This window comes from Stigmatopora argus, chromosome 3 (assembly GCF_051989625.1).
Source record: "Stigmatopora argus isolate UIUO_Sarg chromosome 3, RoL_Sarg_1.0, whole genome shotgun sequence".
In the NCBI taxonomy this organism is placed as follows: Eukaryota; Metazoa; Chordata; class Actinopteri; order Syngnathiformes; family Syngnathidae; genus Stigmatopora; species Stigmatopora argus.
Genome location: NC_135389.1, coordinates 13,929,726 through 13,949,129, shown reverse-complemented (window position 1 = coordinate 13,949,129; position 19,404 = coordinate 13,929,726). Strand labels below are relative to the sequence as shown.

The following is a 19,404-nucleotide window of genomic DNA, read 5'->3' as shown; positions in this document are numbered from 1 at the left end:
TGCAAAGCTAAGCAGCCAATGCTGCTCTACATTTCACAGCCAGTCCCAGCAGACGTGGGCTCTTTGAAGCATTTCTGGGCCAGGGATACGAGTCTTGTTTGTTCAGTGCTTTTGGAGAGGGAGGAAGGGAGGGACGGAGGAAAGAAAGAGAAAGAGAGCCAGAGAAAAAAGCAAGCTATTTTTTTTCTCGTTGGCCACAGCAGAGAGTAACATTCTTTGACGTCTTAACAGAAAGCCTTGTAGTACAGTGCTTGCTGCCAGATGCTTTGGTAGAATCAGCCGTGTCAAACAGGAAGGGAAATAAATGCTTCATTGAACTAGAAAACAGCTTAGGGATGGCGAGATAGACGAGGTGAAAATGAGGAAGTGACAGTCGGTGGCGGTGGAGGGAGACCTAATGCAGCGCAAGCCACGCAATTAACGCCGGAAGATAATTTTTGTGTGGGGAATCTAAAACTGTGGCTTTACTTGAACAAAATTTGTGAAATTTAATTAAAAAAAATGTTATATTTAACAGAAATGCACTTGCCTTATTAAAAAATATATATGTTAACACACCATGTTCATCGCAGTGTTCAGTGTGCGCCACTTTTGTGTTTAAACATGATCTTTTGCCTTGTCCCAAGTCTAAGAATTTCCCATTTGCATACTTGAATACTTTTAGCAGCCATTTTTCCACATAGAAGTCACTTATACTATCTGCTGTCTATCGTTTAAACATTGATTTGTTTACAGCTCTTTCCGGAGTGATGACTCTCTATTAATAGCCATCAGCCAACAGAGGGTACGATTCGTACATTAATTTCCCCAACCCTACAAGGGTGTTGGGGCCCATCCCAGATAACTATGGGCACCAGGTGGGGGGGACATCCCCTGAATCGGTGGACAAATCAAAAACAATACATCAAAGCTCTTGCAATCAAGCGAGCACGTCATGTCGCTGGCCAAGCAGCAGGCTACAAAGCGCATGTTTTTGTTTGTACTGGGCTGGCTCATCTTCCAGCCGCAAGTAGAGTATGACAGGATTTACATGCACGTTCCTAATCTTTGTCAGCGAACCTGTTTCGGGATGTAATTCACATGGTATGTCTTTTGATTCGGATTAGTCCGGGCAATCCTCTTACCCGCGGCTCAGTATAACTTATCACTGACAAGGCCGTCTCGTGGAGCGGTACAAATCCTCATATCCACCCCTCCCAGACTTGCAGCTCTTAATTCTAATCTGTCCAAATCTGATCTGAGACTTTAACTTCCAAATACCTCTTGAAAGGCACAGCTCAAACCGAAGTTCATGCGAGGGCTCTGGATTACATAAATTGAGGTTAGGGATTTCCGCCACGGCCCAACGGTTGAGAAGAAAGCGGGATTTGGACGCTGGTCCAGGAGCGAACGTTCCTGGCTTTGTCTCCGAGTGCTCATTACGGATGCCTCGGCCGCTGGCTTTCATTCCTGCCACGGATTGGAACAATCCATCTGTGATATTCCGAAAAGGAATTTCTCGACTACAAACCCCGTTAGATGCACTCGCCGACGTGCCTTAACGCGAAACTACTCCAAAGTATTTAAAGGTATGAGTCACACTCCTGATCCTTTAAGGTTCTTTATAATTCAATAAACAGGATTTCAAGTGGGGCAGCCATGCTCCACTTTTCTGCCTCAAACGGCAAACCGGCACTTATTAAACCTTGTAAGATTATGCGTTAATCTCACGGAACACATGTTGGGTGGAATAAAAGCAATTTTATTTCTGAAACACTACTCCGCTCTCCGCCTCGATAATCTCATCCCAGCTTTTGCCACAGCGTGTGGAACGCCAAAAGACGGCGCGTTTGAAGGCCGCCGATCGGAGAGTTACGAGCCATTAGCCCTACCTGTGTCCCATTGGGAGAGCACCCGCGGCCCAAAGACAAAGCGGGTTCCCGGTCGCGGAGGATTTAAGGGCCGTGTACTTTGCTCTTGGTGAGACAGTGTGTGAAGATGACGATAAGCCAAAGCTTTAAATCCCAGACTCAGCTGTCTTATCTGGGCTGTGTGGCGTGCTTTAATGGAGGCGGCTCACTGTCTGAGCTTGAGCTAGAATCGCATTAAGATTCCCCTCCACCTCGACGAGGCATGTTTGTTGTCAATTTTTGATTGAATCTCGTGTCGTCTCGGTAAAAGTCACCCCGCGCTTTAATTCTTACGACGACTGCGCTTCCGAGATGGAACAGTTGGGTTTAATCTCTCTCACTCAGAATGACAACAAAGCTTTTAATAATATTACAATAAGGATGGCAGATTTTCTTTTTCCCTTTAGTTGTAACTCGCAAAGGGAGCAAAAGCAACAGGGAAGGGAAAAAGAGACGATCGCAGATTTATTCATGTGGGAAGAGAAAGTTAGACTACAAACACTTGCCTTGTTTGCCGATTAAAGGCAGTTGCATCAAACCTTAAAGTGGATGACACTTTTCCTTTGGAACGATATCGTGAGACGAGTTTGAACTGTCAAATCCTGATATTACTCATTTACAGTCAAAAAATACAGGACAAAGCGAAAGTCATGGGACTACGGTGACTACTGTTTTTCGCAGTTTTTGACACTTCGCGTTTTTTGCGTTTTTTTCTCGAAATTTGCGAGACACGGCAAATTTCGGAGGACTACTGCGGAAATATTTTTCTGTACGGTGTACTGCAAAAAACGCGTGTAAATAAAGCGCATGCAGGATGGTGTGGCGTCCTGTGGTCAGGTGCCCGCTCGCTTGGTTCGTTGCTCAACTCCTGTGCAGAATTAAACTCTCTGCTTCCGCTCAGGCAAATGCCAAAACAAATCTTGTCATAATTAGCAGTAATCCCGCTCATTACCATCTGCTTAATTATCCTATTAATAGTACTTCCTGGGAGAGCTTGTTTGCCGTGCAGACAAATGTTTGTTCCTAAATTAGCAGACACGAAGACAGCTCCATTGTTCAAACAACAGCTTTGACAAAGCAGAAGAGGCGGGATTAACAGCGTGCGGAGGAGCGGGCAACCGGCTCATCTCCGCTTGGCGCTGTCTACCAGTGAGGAGGCGGCACGGGCCAACAACAGCTCTCTTCTCCTGAGAGATCGCGTCAGTGTGCATGTCAAGTACGAACGATCGGCACGAGTCACTGATGTCAACGAGAAGATGCTAAAGCTCTTTGGGAAATAATCCCGCAGAACCCGAACAAAGCTTGGCGCGATTCCTCAACTGTGTTCTTGTGTATGTGTGAAGAGGGCCGAAAATGGTCAAAGGGTAAGCCACCACACCACACATATCGTAACGTATGCCATCGATACTGCAGCACTCAACTGTGGCGCTGGCATAGATAAATAACAGGGATTTGCAATTTTACGACAACTTAATACCATTTGATACGAAGATGCTGGGTATTTTTTGGACTATGAGACTGACTAAAAATAGCTTTGTGCACTTTACGTATAAATTCTCCTTGTGCTTCATGACTTTGAAGCCATTTTGTTGGAGCATCAATGCTATGTAGTAAAATGACTAATATTATTGCAGTTTACAACCAGATTCTCTTCTCAATACTTTCACGCAGCAAATAGGGTTAAGCGCCTTGCAGAGGCACAACAAAAACGCACTACGATCCTTCGCTCGATGGACGACGAGCTCAACCACCTGCGCCTCTATCTCTGTTAATGTAAAAACAAAACTATAAAATAAATATGCCGTGGTCAAAAAACTATATTTCAGTGGCAACTAATGAGTTCATGTGGCCTCAGAAAAATGCGGGACTTTGACTTTGACCGCTCCCTCACTCGTATAATTCTCCGTAATAGGAAATTAAGTCGCTCTTATCCGTTAAGGCCAAGTTTCCAAACAAGACAAAAGCTTTCAAAGTAAACAAGAATGACGACGGTGAGCTCGGGGGGCGCGCAACCTGAACCAGCCCGGCACCTCGTGCTCTGGCGGCCTCATCCATAATGAATGAAAGCTCTCTCTCATGCACATACTAAGTATACACTACTGGAATAAACAGAGCCCGCAGAGTTGTCATCCCATTGACGTACAACACTCTGGCCTCTGTTACCCGTACACAAACACACTTTCCGCATGAATATTTGACCAGAAATTTACTCGGCGCTTGTGATTTAAAGCATTTCCTTGTTAACAATGCTGTTTTCTCTCTTCCGTAGTGCTGAATTATGAAGTCAACCTGTCAGAATGGCGACACGCCTATTAGACGATACCACTGGAGATCAAGAATTTCCGCCAAGGCGCACGTGACTGACTTTGTGCGCTGCGCCTGTGTGTTCGACTTGGAACATTTTCCCTCAGGTGGCGCTTGCAGCTATTAGTTAAGAGCATTGTGGTGTGCACACAAGCGCGTGTGAGCGCGTCTACGCAATGTGTACACAGATTAGGCACTTATGCATAATAATCATCTCTACCCCCCTTTCCTTGTTGTGACTGCTTTTTCCCGGGATCTGTCACGAGTGCGGGAAAACACGGGGCCGTGCCACGCCGTGTCATGTGTATGTTCTCTTTGTCGTAGAGAAGGCGAGGATCAATGGCTCTCTTCGCGAGAGTGAACTACGACAGACGTAACGAAAGGCTTTCATGAGAAACAAATGAATAATTGATAGATTTTTTTTCCTCGCTGCGCTTTGTTGCGTCTCGTACAGATGGGATTACAGAAGGCTAGATCTTGGAAACGTATGAAAGATTAATTTGTGATCGGGGACACTGCTTGCTTACAAAAGGACTAAATAATGATTTTACTGAGAGTGGCAGCGACCTGGGAACGGCTGGGATGCATATGGGAGCTGGACACAAAGAGCCTATGGAGAACAGAGCTGCAAATTATGCAGTCTGACAGAAATTCATAAACTTTGGAGAAAAAGTCAACCTCAACTCTCAAACATAGGGTTCTTCATGATAACACTGTGGGCATATAAGAAGAAAAAAATCATCAATTAGGATTTTTTTTTCATGTACTGATGAAAATTCTGCTTTTTAAAGCATAAGAGAGAGAAAAACTATTTCAGGAAAATGAAAAAACTAAAAGGATACAAGAAATGTTTAGGTGACAGGCTCATTATAGTGTAAAAGCTGACAAGTGCAACAGAATGTAGGCTGAACTTAGGTTTCTTGTGCAGGCTATATTCAATGGTATTTTCATTTTTTGACACTGGCAGTAGTTCGGACAGCCCTGAGTTAGAGTAATAACAATGAAAAGGAGAACAACGGGCTAACTAGGTATCTCCAAATGTACCATATTTTCAGTAGTGCAGTATAGCTTCAATAATAAAACATCATTTGTTTACCAAACTCCTCTCTGAAAATGTCATTTCTTCATTTTGGGTATCATTTCTCTACAAACATCAATGTGGGAGACTCTTTCTGTACACATTCAAGGCCTAGCCAAATAATGGGGAAAAAGTATGACTTCAATTCAGGAGAAAATGTTCCCTATTTCACAAATATGGCAGTTTTGTCACTCACACAGAAAATGAGGAACACAACCCTATCGTGAATTGATTCTCATCGCAGATTCACCTGGGAAGATGGGATGCTTATGTATGGTTTTCTGCAAATAGCAATGACCCCCTGCTTATTTATTTATTCATTTTTTTTAAATGAGCTGTTCGTATACAAAAAGCGAAAACATCTGGAGCCGCCATGTGGCCTCTCCATTTGGCCAAGCCGAGTGGCTGCCTGAGCCAGATGCACCCAAACAACTGCGAGCTACACAGCATGAATGATTTATAGGGGAAAATGAGGTGCAGCTCACACCGGGGACCTGCCGCCACTTTGATGGGAAATTTAACAAAGCTATGAATATGCACAAGACATTAAGCTTCCATGGAGGTGGGAAGGCCATTTGTCAAATGATCTGTCTTGGACTATTACAGACAAAGCTCCTGTGGTTATCTTGATTACAAAGCAAGAAACTCAACCACTCGTGAAGATCATTTAACGCATTGCCTGCCACTGATGGTGATAGATGACCAATATTCTCTGAGATTATCCATTAAATGCAATATTTGAAAGTCAATGTCATGAATGACCAAATGAATGGCATATATTTATCTCGGGTTTGCAAAAAAAAAAAAAACGATTTTCACAGTGGCTGGCAGTTTGTCATTAAGTAAACAAAACAGGATCGCACATTTGACATGTAAGCAATCCGTGTATCTGAGCAACAAGATGGTCACCGTCTGAATAGAGTCCAATAAACGTGTCTGTGGAGGAATGTATCGTCAGCGTTCTGACTGCGGCGCGTTGGCGACTCAGCATCGACGGCTGCCGCTGTCTAATGAGATGAGCTCTCGCTGCTAATTAACCCGGGTGCTCATTCATCACCACGCAACATGGAAACACGTGCAGACAAGGACGGGGAATAGCTGTCGATACCGTTTCTGACACTCGTAAAAAAACGTGTTGTTTTGATTTGTGAGAATTGTTATCAAGTGCGTTTGATCATAAATTTGGAACAAAGACAATGTCGCTATTATCTATCATTCATACTATGAATAATTGAAGTGCAAACCTTACATAATGCTCTTTTAAACAAATCAATCAGTATTCAGATGTTTAGTTATTCATTTTTTTTCTTTTTTAACATTCGTTCATGCATCCATCTTGCGAACCCTCATTAGGTTTTCTAGGGGTGATGGAGCATATCCCAGCTACCTACCGGCAGGAAGTACACTCTGAACTGATTGCCATCCAATCGCAGTATTTTTTTTATATTAATTCTTAATGTTTGCATTTGCCAAAATTACGAGAAAATAAGAATTTGAAAAAAAAATTGCAAAAAAGCTGGTGAGCAATGGTTTCAACATTCCAACTTTCAAGCTTCTTTATAAGACAAGTCAAGTGAAGTCACTACAAAATACACAACCTCCGAAGAGACCTCAGTTCGACCCCATTTTCACTGCTTACACTTCGTACTCTATAAACTTATTTACTTGCAAGACATTGAGCAAGTGTCATCATTAGGGATCCATCCGTAGTGCTTAGCTCTATAGTTAGCTCAAGGAGGGTAATAAAGACAAGATCTACTAGTGGGAATAGAATGTTGGGGGGGGGTGCTCGTCTTTAGTGCAGTACAATGTGCAGCCAAGACTCTCTGGCAAGAGCATAGAATTAATTCTATTCCACTTTAACTACAAATAGCTTCACTGAGCCAACACACCCTTATTCACTGGACATGTTAGCTTTTGTGTAAAAAAGTGCACGTTACTGAATCATTTGCCGGCGCCAATCCAACTTCTGGTTTCTGTAATGTTATTTAGGTGTATAAAAGGTTCCAACCAAAAACAAAACCACATTTTTAGTCACCTTCCTTTGAGATGGAAATGTTAATCTAACAAATTGTAGGTGCATCTGAACAACGCCTAAATGTACTTGGGATGTGTGAGAGTGAATGTTCATTTTTTTTCCGAGGGGCTTATGTTCACAAGGATTGCAGGGGGCGCTGGAGCCTATCCCAGCCGACAATAGGCATCAGGCGGGTGCTGGAATGGTGGCCAGCTAATCGCAGGGCTCAAGAAGACGGACAACCATTCATAATCGCACTCATCTAGGAACAATTAAGTGTTCAAACCAATCATGTTTTGGGAATGTGGGAGTACCTGAAGAAAACCCATGCAAGCCTGGGGAGAACATGCAAACTCCACACAGTGAGGACCCACCTGGGATCAAAACCTTGAACCCAGAACTGTGAGGCTGACCTTCTAACAACTCCCTCGCCGGGCCTGATGAATGCATTTATCCGTACTTAAAACAACAGCAACAACATCAATCATGGCTAAATGGTGCCCAAAAGTTACCCAGCATGACCTCCTCTAAATTCACCGTTGCCTGGTGAAGATCAAAGTGGCACTATGGGACAAAATGAATCAGCGCAAGCTCGTTGAGACTAACACCATGTCTCTTTTCCCCCCCAAATGTCAGCTCTTGGATGATGAAAATCTCCGTTGAGTAGGTGGGAGAAGTACATAATGCCATGTGTGGGAGTAGTAGTTGGATTTGAGTAGTTTGCCGTTGGCAAAAATATGTACTGAATCAGCAGAGTACTTTTATTCATTCATTCATTCATCTTCCATAGCGTGCATCAGGGGTCGGGAACCTTTTTGACGAAGAGAGCCACAAATACTTCATATTTTCTAATGTTATTCCTTGTGAGCCATACTACGAATTTAAAAGTCAAAATACATACATGTAAACGAGTTCCTTTTAATTTTTTTTAGTAATTTCACCACTTTTAAAGTGGAAAAAACGGAATATTTTTTAAAAGATTCTTATGCTTTTGCTAATCAATGAGAGGATGCATTCCAGAAGAGTCTACTGCAAAAAAAAGAAGATTAAAGCAAAAAAAAATAAAGATTAAAGCAGTTCTAGATGTAATATCTCAGTTCTGTCACCAGCGATTTCCAGATTTGAGCTCACAGGTTAGCAAAGAGCCAGATGCACCCATCAAAAGAGCCACATGTGGCTCCCGAGCCATAGGTTCCCTACCCCTGGCGTGCATCCTCGTAAGGGTTGAGGAAGCCCTGACTTTGGGCTAAAGGCAGACTACACCTCAGCCTGGACGACAAACATCGTTCATTGCCAGTTTCTCCCGGTATAAATGGATTGGGCGTCCATCGGGTCAATGGCAGCCAATAAATTCAACTCTGTAATAACAGGAATATTTTAAGGCTCGCTAAAAGGGAAATAAAAGATTTCATGGATAATTTTGCAGCTTGTGGAAGTAACAGTGCTTTGGGAGTGAGGGACGCGGATGAACAGCTTTAGCGTCCTTGTATGAGAATGACATTGTGCCCTTCTGCTTGTATCGAAATCCGGTTTATTGCATTGACGGCAGCTTTCTATTTCCCCTGTTCCACTCGGTTTCAGGACTAAGCTGCGTAGCAAAGGATTAAGATTATGCTTTGAATGAGTCATCACTTTAAACTACAGATGGAGTTTACGGTTCAAAAAAGGATTATGAATATTAAAGAGTGAAATCAGTATTTTCCAATAGGTTTGGCGCTGACGAATCACGTTGGATACAAAAAAAATGGAGGGATTACAGCCAAATTTAAATAACCCCCTCATGACAAGGACCTTATTTCAACCATTTTTGAGTAATACAAGTAAACAATTGTTCTCAGCATGACAAGCAGATTTGTCAAAAATGTGTTTAGTATATTTCATTGTATGGAAATATACATTCTGCTTGGAGAGCCCATTAGATTTCTAGTTATGGTATGATTAAGAAATTAAGAGGGATTCACAACTACTACTTTGTGATGATATTCAGCTACACTGTTGTAAGAAAAATGTGTGAAATTGTGAGGGTATGTATGTAATTGTAAGGGTGTGTGTTGAGGGGGGGTTCTGTGTGGTAGAGTAAATATGAGGTCTGTCTGCTTGCATGTATCTGTTCATGTATGAAAGGTCATGCGTGAATAACTGGCAGCTTAGAGGTGAGGCGCTTCTACTTGTCATGGAGTATGCATGTAACTGAATGTGGAGGTGTATCATTCAGCGTGTCAAGCTTCTGCTTACGATAGGACATCAAACATGTGGTGTCTGAATTTAACCTTATTTTTTGCCACTGAATGTCAAAATTGTTGACACTAAAGTCCTTGTGCATGTAAGGACAGCATTCTGAATGGCAAGGGCTAGCATTTTTTTAGGAATATTATGTCCTAGGTAATGAAACTTTTCCCATTCTTTTCAAGGCAACACATTGTTTCAATTAAAAAGAAATGCAATAATTAGCGTCATCAAACTCAATCCCTTGATGGATTTAATACCGAGGTCAAATGCATATGTGAGCTTTGAAGTACTCAGTTCATGGCGGAGGCACAAACAAAACTCCAGAGCAGCGCCACGTTTCACCTTGCAATCTGACCTCGCTCAATTTGGACAAAATGAGCTTCAAATTGCGCTGCCGGCTGCACGGGCTCAAATCCATTAGAGTTGTCCCGGATAACAACAAATCTTAGTAAGCAAACAGTATAAGCTCCTTACCATAAAATTCCAGGTGACACAATTGCTGGCCATCAATTATTGATCATGGATGAATTTGTTTTGGACTGTTGTTCTATAAATCTACTGACACTAACCACAGTAACTTTGGTATATTACAATGCAGAAAATAAGGAAACAGATGCACAACCTTGCTAATTTTCTTAATTGTTTAAAAAAAATAACTCATTGGCTACCATTGGACGGCACTGAAACGTTTGATGGATTTAGATTTTGCTGCAAAGGGCAGTTATAAAGTTAAGATTATTAAAGCTGCCACATTTGGACTCCATCGCTTGAGCGAGGAAAACAAGGCTATCTTTTGTTATTTCAGCACACTCCACATGATCTCATTTCTATAATGTGACTGAGATGCATTTGCACCTAGCTGAAAAGCAAATAGAACCCGGAGAGCAATTTTCCCTCCTACTTGTGTCTAGCTCATTGCAGTGTTCCGAGAGACAAGAGTGGCAAGAGGGCCCGATGTTAAGTGTCTTATTAGTGGGAAATGACTGCAATGTCAGAGCAGCCAAGCTGTCACAGTGCAGCCATCTTTAGAACGAGAAGCTCTTGTCGTGGATGGAATCACATTTTAATCCGCGCCACATTATTACCGCAGTGACGAAGGTCAGCACTCAGGCGCATTTAAGCAGGAATAAACCCCCTTGAGAGCTTATGATAATGAGCTCCCTCAATGGGAAATATTGCTCGTATTTTAGTTTCGAGCTTTTTGTCGAATACGGCGCGGCTAATGAAGAGCCTAATGCAATGCAGCTGTGTGGGCCGCCATGGTAACCATGAATAATTCAGCCTACTTGTTCTTTGGTTCCCTGGTCTCAGGAGGGTTCTGCCTATATTGTCCATTATGACAGCCCATTATCCAGCCTTCAGCCTGCTCGCTCTCAGATGGCGCGCAGAGCCCATTTGTTACCCCTCTTGCCCCGTGTAACCTTCAACCAGCTGGAGAGAATGATTGAGACTCCGCTGTTATATAAACATGAGAGCAAGAGGTGCGCCACGTCGGAGAACCGAGAGAACCCGGCGCACCGGGGAATTCAAAGAGGCCCTCCCATTTCATTACACGTGCATATTACATCTGCCTCCAAAAAGCCGCCGGTTAGTCTTTGAATACAAATGCATAAACACAGCACTTTTATATTAATACTCGTCGGCGGGTGCCGGCGCGGGAGACATTTTTGGGGGGACGTTTTGCAGTCACACTGGAGTCAGAAAATGCTTTTGTTTGAAGACGTGGACTACTAATGCACAAAAGCCATCTGGTCCTGCATTGTTGTTCTTCTCAATCTTAGTTTACCAGTAGAATATTTTGTCAGGTTGACTCAGTACGTGAAAATGGAATAGCGATAGACGTCCAATTCATTTTCACTGGGAGGGGCGAATGAGCAAGCATCCATCTGGGTTCTTGAATCAAAATTGTATCTTTCAAACAAACAGTTATGGATCTTATCGTCATTTAATTCTCTTGACTGTCGAATGTTCAAGCACTTTTAACATTCAAATTAGGACAGATACTCTTACTATACATTTTAGACTAGTACTTACATTTGAGTATTTGATGACACAGTGTACCAAGGGTTAATCAAAAACTGTTTCAAAAACTACGATAAGTACCAAGTGTAACCAGAAGTAAATGTACTCACCCTTTCTTTGTCAGCGGGGATCTTTGTGTGTTTAATCTCCAATGTATTTGCCGCAAATTGATGACCACAGCCTGAGGATTAAAAGAAAGAAGGATGACAGAATATATTGACTTGAAATGGTCGTATTTGGTCTAGAGCATATCATCAATACCAGAGCACCCGGTTGACGAGGTGCGACGCATCTGATCTAGTCATTAAGAGCAACAGGATGCCGCTACCTCGGCCATCTCAAATCAATGCCTGTGATGGCTCATCAATCAATAAGTGTGTTTCATCTCAAAGGCTCATCAGTGGATCCCTCAGCTAGGGAGCGGAGTGGAACCCAGGAGAAGGAAGCAGGCTACGAGAGGGAAGTGCTGGTGCACAACTTAAGATTTTAACTAAAAATATAACCACTAAAATAACTTTACAAATAATAAAAAGAGCACAAAAGTCAACAAAAATACAAACTTAACTGGGAAGGTCACACCACCGAAAGGCAGAAAAATACTTCCTCGCCGACGCAAACACGGGGTTTAAATACACAAACAGGGGTTGATGACAATAACGAGCATCTGGGTCACACAAGAGAAAGCCAGAAAACACACAGCAGGTCAAACTCATATACAATCACGCGGACAGGTAGCTTATACACATATCTGGCGGCCAATTTTATCCCTCACCCGTAACCAATACAAGATCTAGATGTGGTCGACTAGTTTTATGGTCCATACGGCACCCCCATATTTGCCAGCATCAGGACAACGGCCACATTGCCATTATAGGTAATACATGGAAACCTGCATCTCACCACACGTGAGGCCTAATTGGACACGTTGCTGGGAAAAATTCAAATTGAAAAGGTGGGGACAGAGATAATTGGCTCTGAAATTACTGCAGCCATTCCTGGAATCTAAATGTTATTCACTACAGGCAATTGTCATTTTGGAAACCCATTTGAGCTACAGCTTCTAGTGATCCTCGCTTGGACCACCGCCCCAAACCTGCGTCATTTTCTGGCTCAGCCGCTGTCATGGCTGATATTTAACAGAGGCGAATTGAGACTGATGTTTGTGTTCTAGTGATTCCAGGCCAGCCATTCTCCCTCCCAAGGGCAGGGCACGGTAATCAGGGTCGTGATATCATCCCTCGGGTGGGAGCCGGAAGAAGCGGGGACCTGAGGGCCTGATCCACAGAGCAGATATATTTATCTAAGTAATGAGAGCCCAAACACTGCGCCTCTGTGGGGAGGGCCGGGGCACGACACGGCCTATTGCGCCGGGAGACGCGCCGGTGCCATGGCAGCGCAGTCCCCGTGCTGCTCATTAAACTTCCATCAGCATGTGGTCACCATGTTCCTGCCTGGCCTCCAAAGTGCCTGTTATTAATTCATGAAAGCACAGTGCACATGTGATTGAGTCTGGCGAGCAGTGAAGCAGTCAGCCATGGGAGATGGGGGGAATATTGTCAGCGTCTCAACACCCAACCTTCCACCAAACCCTCCCACGCATTCCCTCCGGCACTGTGGTCTTGGAGTAAAAGAAAAAAGAAAAAAAAGACGCAGACATAGATACACTATGTTGTGAAACATTAATAGCCCTAGTTGCAGCTCTCCTACTGCTATGTTTGAATCCGGAAGCTCAAATTCCCTTTACTGCGTTCAAAGGCTGGCGGAGGAGGCTGCGTATTGTCGAGGCATTTCCTGTGAATATATGATGATGAACAAATGTGCTTGTTGTTAGGGAATTCTCGCTTATATGGTGAGCCAGCTGCTTTTATCTTGGCTCCGCAGACGTGCTTTCTTGTGTTGGGAATCCCCGCTTAAAAGCGGGAGACTTTCATTTGGCCGGGATATGGATCATCGCAATTGAATTTAAAACATTAGCTTGGGGATCATAATGGCCGCTACGGAGAAAATGTAGGAAATGCATTGGGCCGTTAGAGCATGGAGGGACGGGACTAATGGTGTGCGGGGGTGGAGGCAGGAAAAGATGAAAACCATTTTTAGGATGAATGGTTTTTTTTCAGGGATGGGGGGGGAGCGCGAGGAAATGAAATAGAAGGGGGAGATGGCGACGGAGTGAGAGAGGGAGAGAGATGGGTGCTACATGATTTCAAATTAACCATTATTGTTGGCTGTGACATGTATTATGTCTCCCGAGGCAGTGAATCTTGAGCTCATTTTCAGCGAGGAGAAGGGAATATGAGTCCACTGTCACAGTCTGGATGCATACAGTTGGCTTGAGCTCCTCATCTGCGGGCCAATTATAACCCCTCTTCTCACAAATCCTCAGCCCGGCTCTTCCAGGCAAATCTCATCGCGCAAAGCTCATTGTTAGCGCCACTCGATGTCCAATTAACAAAATGTTCGCTTCCAATCTTCTCCGTCTGAAACTGGCCAGTAAAAGAGTGTTAAGCGGCAGCACCCCTTATCAATGGAATTAGAATGACAGGCCCAGACGCTTTATGATATCTATGGATAGAATTGAGAAAACTCAAATAGCACTTTCCGTAGTTGTCCAAACAAGTGGAAATTTATGTCAGGTTATTTGAATAAAGGAAGCCATCAAGGGATAATGAATTCTTAGAGAGATATCTTAACTCCTTTTGTGAAACATCTCCTGAATTATCACTGTCTTTTATTATGACAAAAAACTAATTTTATTCAACCTTGTCTGAAGTACCAAAGATGAGTTGGGAAATAAAATTGATGTTGTCCTGTCATGCAGAAGACAATGGAATGGATAGGACATCTACCCTTCCGTGAATACATTAAGAGTGAAGTTTCACAACAGTAGCTCATGTTTACTATCTTGACATTGTGACAAGCAGAGATAATAATATGCTGCTGGTACCCAACCCCCGGAGCATTTCTGTCAGATTCCATTATCGCATAATTAATAAAAGAGGGAGAAAATGTTCCATTCAAATTTACTGCCACGTTAACCGAAGGCTTTATGGTATTGCACCAGTGTGTGCTGTCATTATCAGAAGAGTGCAACTGTTAACCGGGTAATAATACCAAAGGATTTATGATGGCGTGATGTGGCGGAAGCCATAATTATGACCTAATATAATTTTCAGTTGAGTTTTTACGTCATGATTTATGACTGTATGTAAAACAATGTTTCTACATGACAGCGTCCTCGGATTTAGTTTTTGATATTATGGAAATCAATCATATGTGAGTCATGACAAGGAGAAATTTGGCTCAAAAATTGAAATTTTAACCTAACTTTATCGCGAGTGCTGAAGTAATCACTGATCATAAACTATGAGAAAATAGCTCACGTTTGCTTTTCAAAAGCTGTTATCTCTGGCTGACTGCACAAGACGTCCAATCTATTTTGTCTGGGAGGCCTAGCAAGGCAGTAAAAAATTCTGAGGTGGAAATGTATCTGTTCTTTTTAAAAATATCAAAGAAATGGATGTAATTGCCACATTGCACCTAAATTTGACACTGCTAGAAACATCTGGTTACAGTGAAACAATAATTCATGTATTAAAAAAAAAAATTCAGGCAATCAATCCCCTTTTCAATATTAGATGGCGCTGCACATGGTACTTCTGTTTGTTGCATTTAATGGCAGATTGGCACACCAGGATATACTAAAATAGCGGAGACGGACGGCAATTGCCATCTGTTGACATTTGTGGATTTTGTTCTAATCTTTCCAATGATAGCATCAAGTGAACCTAAAATACTCAGTGGAATGTCTCTAGATGTTTCCGTTAAAGCTGAAAAGAAAACATGTCATTAAAAGCTTCATCCGGAATTGATCTCCAATTAATGTCTCTCCGCTAAAACCTTTTCCCCCACTGCGTATACATGAAGCAGTTAGCATCACCGTGGCAACCCTTGACTGTGATAGTGCCAGGTCTGCAGTACACGTCTGACACCTTCATCCATACATTATCTCCTCAACCTTTATTGCAAAAGGTAGTAGCCAACGGAGCCCCTCCCATGGGACCAGACATCAACACTAATAACAGGAATCACGTTATCTTCTTGGCAGAGGCAATGATAGATGCAGAAGGAACAAGCCGCTTAATAAAATTCACTGTGAAAAAACAATGATAAACCTTTCCTGAATTATTATTCCGCTTCTGTGTTTTTGTTTTTCAAATCAAATGAAAAGATGGCAAAGTGAGAGCCTGCAATAACCACTTTTCAGGAAACCTAAGCAGAAGGTATATTATTTCAATTCTACTGCATTAAGTTGTGCCTTGTTGCCACTTCACTGTTCTAACAACATCCTTCCTTGCTAATTGGCTTCTAAAGTGCTAGAATTCAGGGTGCCGTGGAATGGCAGAGAGAACGGCAAGGATATTTTTCTCACACTTGGGGAAAATTTGATCTTGGCCATTCGCTCCTGCCATCTGTTCTTTACTCCTTGAGACGTGAAACTTCATTCCATGGGGAGGGGATCCTGTCGAGCTCTTTACGCAGCAATCAAAATAGACGGGGTCAAGCTCCTTCACCCCCGAGGTCCTCAAGCATGTTCAATGGCTTCAGATTGCACATATGTTCAGGGAGTAATGTATCTATACACAGTAATCGTACCCCCCGTCGGGTCACGGTATAATTTTCTCTAATTAAAAGGAATGCAGCTAATTTTAGATCATTTAAGTATGGTTTGATGAAAAAACTGAACACAAATCATGAAGAAGACTATAATTAATGAATCCTGCATTTTGGCAAAAACGTTCAGTCAAACTCCATTTTGTCATGAAATTCAATTTGAGTAGACTTTTTTATTTCCAAAGTTAAAAGCAGATATCCTATTATGTGTACAATGGAGAGGATGTTGAGAACTGTATATGGAAAGGGACTGTGACATTTCTCAATAGCGGTCTAATCTGAGCCAAAGCACTTAAACAATGTTGCACCTGATTGTAGGCTTATCCCATGATTAGAAAATCCCAATGCGCAGGCGTCGCCTCAGTCACGTGGGAACTTCATTTATGCTCCGTGATTGGTTCGCGAACAGGCACGCGTTGGCTTCTACTGTATTTACGCATCCCCCAAACAGGATTCTGACCCCCCTTAGCTGATTATCGCCACTGTGGCTGTAAAAGAAACCCACTTTGGCAGAGACAGGCTCCCGGCCCGCAAGGAATGCAGATATCGAGTAACCAACACTTCATCCGCAGGCTCTATTACTTCGGCCTTGAGAGCACAGTGTGAGCCAGATGCCCTGACACATTAGCAACCTGTTTAAGGTTAAGGGATCAAATTGTAGTCACGTTTATAAATTGCATCACATAGCTATAAAAGATGTTAATGCGTTTGGATGTTTGATCTCGAATTTATTGCCGGGTCGACAAACAGCAAAGCCTGAAGGGGATTCTGACAACTACTGTGTCGAGCAGACGGCTTCTTCTCAATGAAGCGCGTCTTTGATACGTTTGACGAACTTATATTGCAAACGGGTGTGAGTGTGGAAAATGTCTAAACGCTGTACTACTCGTCAAAGTTATTTTAATCCCCGCTGGCCAGTCAGGCTTGCTGTTTGTATATTTTGAGTGCGTATCTCTGAGAGCTTGACACCCCTGCGCTCTTGAGGCTTTGACGGACTACTGGTGTCTGGTATCAAGCTGAATTAAAGCTATGTCAACACTTTGGGCCGGCTAGGCTTATTTCGCAGTGGCTCGCAGTTGTCGTTTATCCGAGGCACCGACACAGAAAACTACATCACAAATAAAGTTGATGCTGCTCCCCGTGTTTATTTTCTAAATATATTTTGAGTTGAAATTCAAATGAGCTTAGGAGTCTCTGTAGTGCGCCACAAGGCCTTGTTTGCTTGTTTACAAGACACAAGGATTAGAAACTAGTGGAATGTATTATTTATTGAAAGACTCAAGTTAAAAGATGTGTCGCTGAAGACAGCATCGTCTTAAATAATAACGAAAAAATAAGGCTTTATGTTCTCACTAGTTTTTCAGTGCCTTAATCTTCAAAAGTGTAAATACTATTTGATGATGCTTTAATACGTATGGAGAAGGAAAGTGACATTTTTTTAATAAATATTTTACATTTGAAGGGACCTGAAAGGCACACAAAGCATAGCGGGAAGCCCAACACTAACACAGTAGTTGTGTTCAAGTCTGCTAAAATAAGGACATTTCTAGCGTTATCTAGATCTGCAAATAACTTACAACCCCCAGAACACCCGTAACCAAAATACAGTATATCTTCTATCAAGTGTATTTGTGATTCATGTAAGGTGAGCTTTGGATAATAAGGAATAAAGCGTAACAAAAGGGTATTGACATTGGTGTGTCCTACAGCACTAGCCATCAGCGGGTACGTTCTGGTCGGCTACTCTTCCGCCATGGGCCCGCTGAATTTCTCATGTTACTTAGGTTAGGTAACAGCTAGATGTAAGTAGAAAAGTGGCCCTTAGAGACAATGTTGAAGTTGGCTCCACTGTAGACGGGAGCAGAACAGTGGAGTCGATTTCAATGAGGTCTGACCTTCCTTGCGTACATGAGTAGTAAAGATGAAAATGTGGAAGAGAGAAAGATGTTTCTGATCACATGTACATGCTTATAATGCATAATTGGCATGGCAGATGAGTTGTGTAGACCTTGGAAAGGAACTACTCGTGGACAGACATGGACCTGTCTTACTGAAAAAACACTTGCCACTGGATCAACCCATGATTTGAGCAGCTTTATCACAGCATCTGAGACCTGACGGGCCAGCCTTATTTTTATTTACTCTGAGGTCTTATTATATAGCCCTAGAAATATTTTTAAGAATGCAAATGTGGGTATTCTTGTTGATCAACACGTTTTCTTTGGCCCAATCATCATAAATTACTAAAGTTGACTTTGATAAAACATCAATACTTGGGACAACAGTCTTCTTGAATACATATTTTTGTTTCTGTTCAGACTTTTCTGAAAATAGAGAAAATTAACCAATGCCACTCAGAGAATTCTGGCAGAAATTCTACACCATGACATGGTGGTCGTCTGAAAAAGCTAGAATCCTGCCTGGTTGAAGTCCAAGTGAATGAGGAGTTGTTGATGTCCTTGGTAAACCTATTGTACGGCTGAATGTGTGTTTGCGCTCACGTACCTGCGCACGCTTCTGGTTCCGATGCTGACAGCATTGCGTTTTGTCCCAGATACGGCAGCTTGAAGGTGACATCTGTCTACGAGGTAGAAGGGAGAGTGGAGTGCTTGCCAGTTTGCTATAAATACACCCAAGCCGTGACAGCTCACAGAGGAAGCAGCTGAAAAGAGGAGCTTTGCTGTGCTGCATACCTCCTGGTGACCCTGTCACTTCGACAGAGGTCTTAATTATTCTGCACTGGCAGCTCCCCTCTGCTCATGGCTGGAACTCTGACACAAAATGACTTGTCAGTAAAAAGGGCTGTGTTGTTCTCCACCTGGCAATTGTGCAAAGATCAGTTAGGTATTGTACACAGCGACCACACGAAGAAACAACAATAAAACAGGTCTACTGCAAGCTGCATTGAAGGCCCAGGATGGTTGGAGTTCTAGAGTGATAATTATGAATGTGATTTTTCTTTGCAATTTTCATTAGGATAGTTTTGTCGTTGTTGTTGTTAAACCTTAGCATTAGTGATAGCATTTGGTATTCTTGAGATTGTTGTTACCTGAAGCTTCACTTCATGCTTTGCAGAGAAAGGTAGACCTTCTGTATACTGGAGCAGTTCAAGTCTGCTTGAAAACCTGTAAAGAAAAAAATACCACCATTGATAATTAAAACAAACTCATAATAGATGACTTTGGCCTATATAC

General features: G+C 42.6%; 1 long non-coding RNA gene across 2 annotated transcripts in view; it reads right to left on the bottom strand.

Annotated features, from left to right (window-relative positions):
* LOC144070965 (uncharacterized) overlaps positions 1-19,404 on the bottom strand; it is a 47,470-nt gene that overhangs the window by 8,343 nt on the left and 19,723 nt on the right. For both annotated transcript variants that reach the window (XR_013299515.1, XR_013299516.1), the window contains exons 3-6: positions 19,260-19,335; positions 18,904-19,028; positions 18,716-18,791; positions 11,650-11,720 (exon numbers count right to left, since the gene is read on the bottom strand). This is a non-coding gene — a long non-coding RNA (uncharacterized LOC144070965). The remainder of the gene's footprint in view (positions 1-11,649; positions 11,721-18,715; positions 18,792-18,903; positions 19,029-19,259; positions 19,336-19,404) is intronic.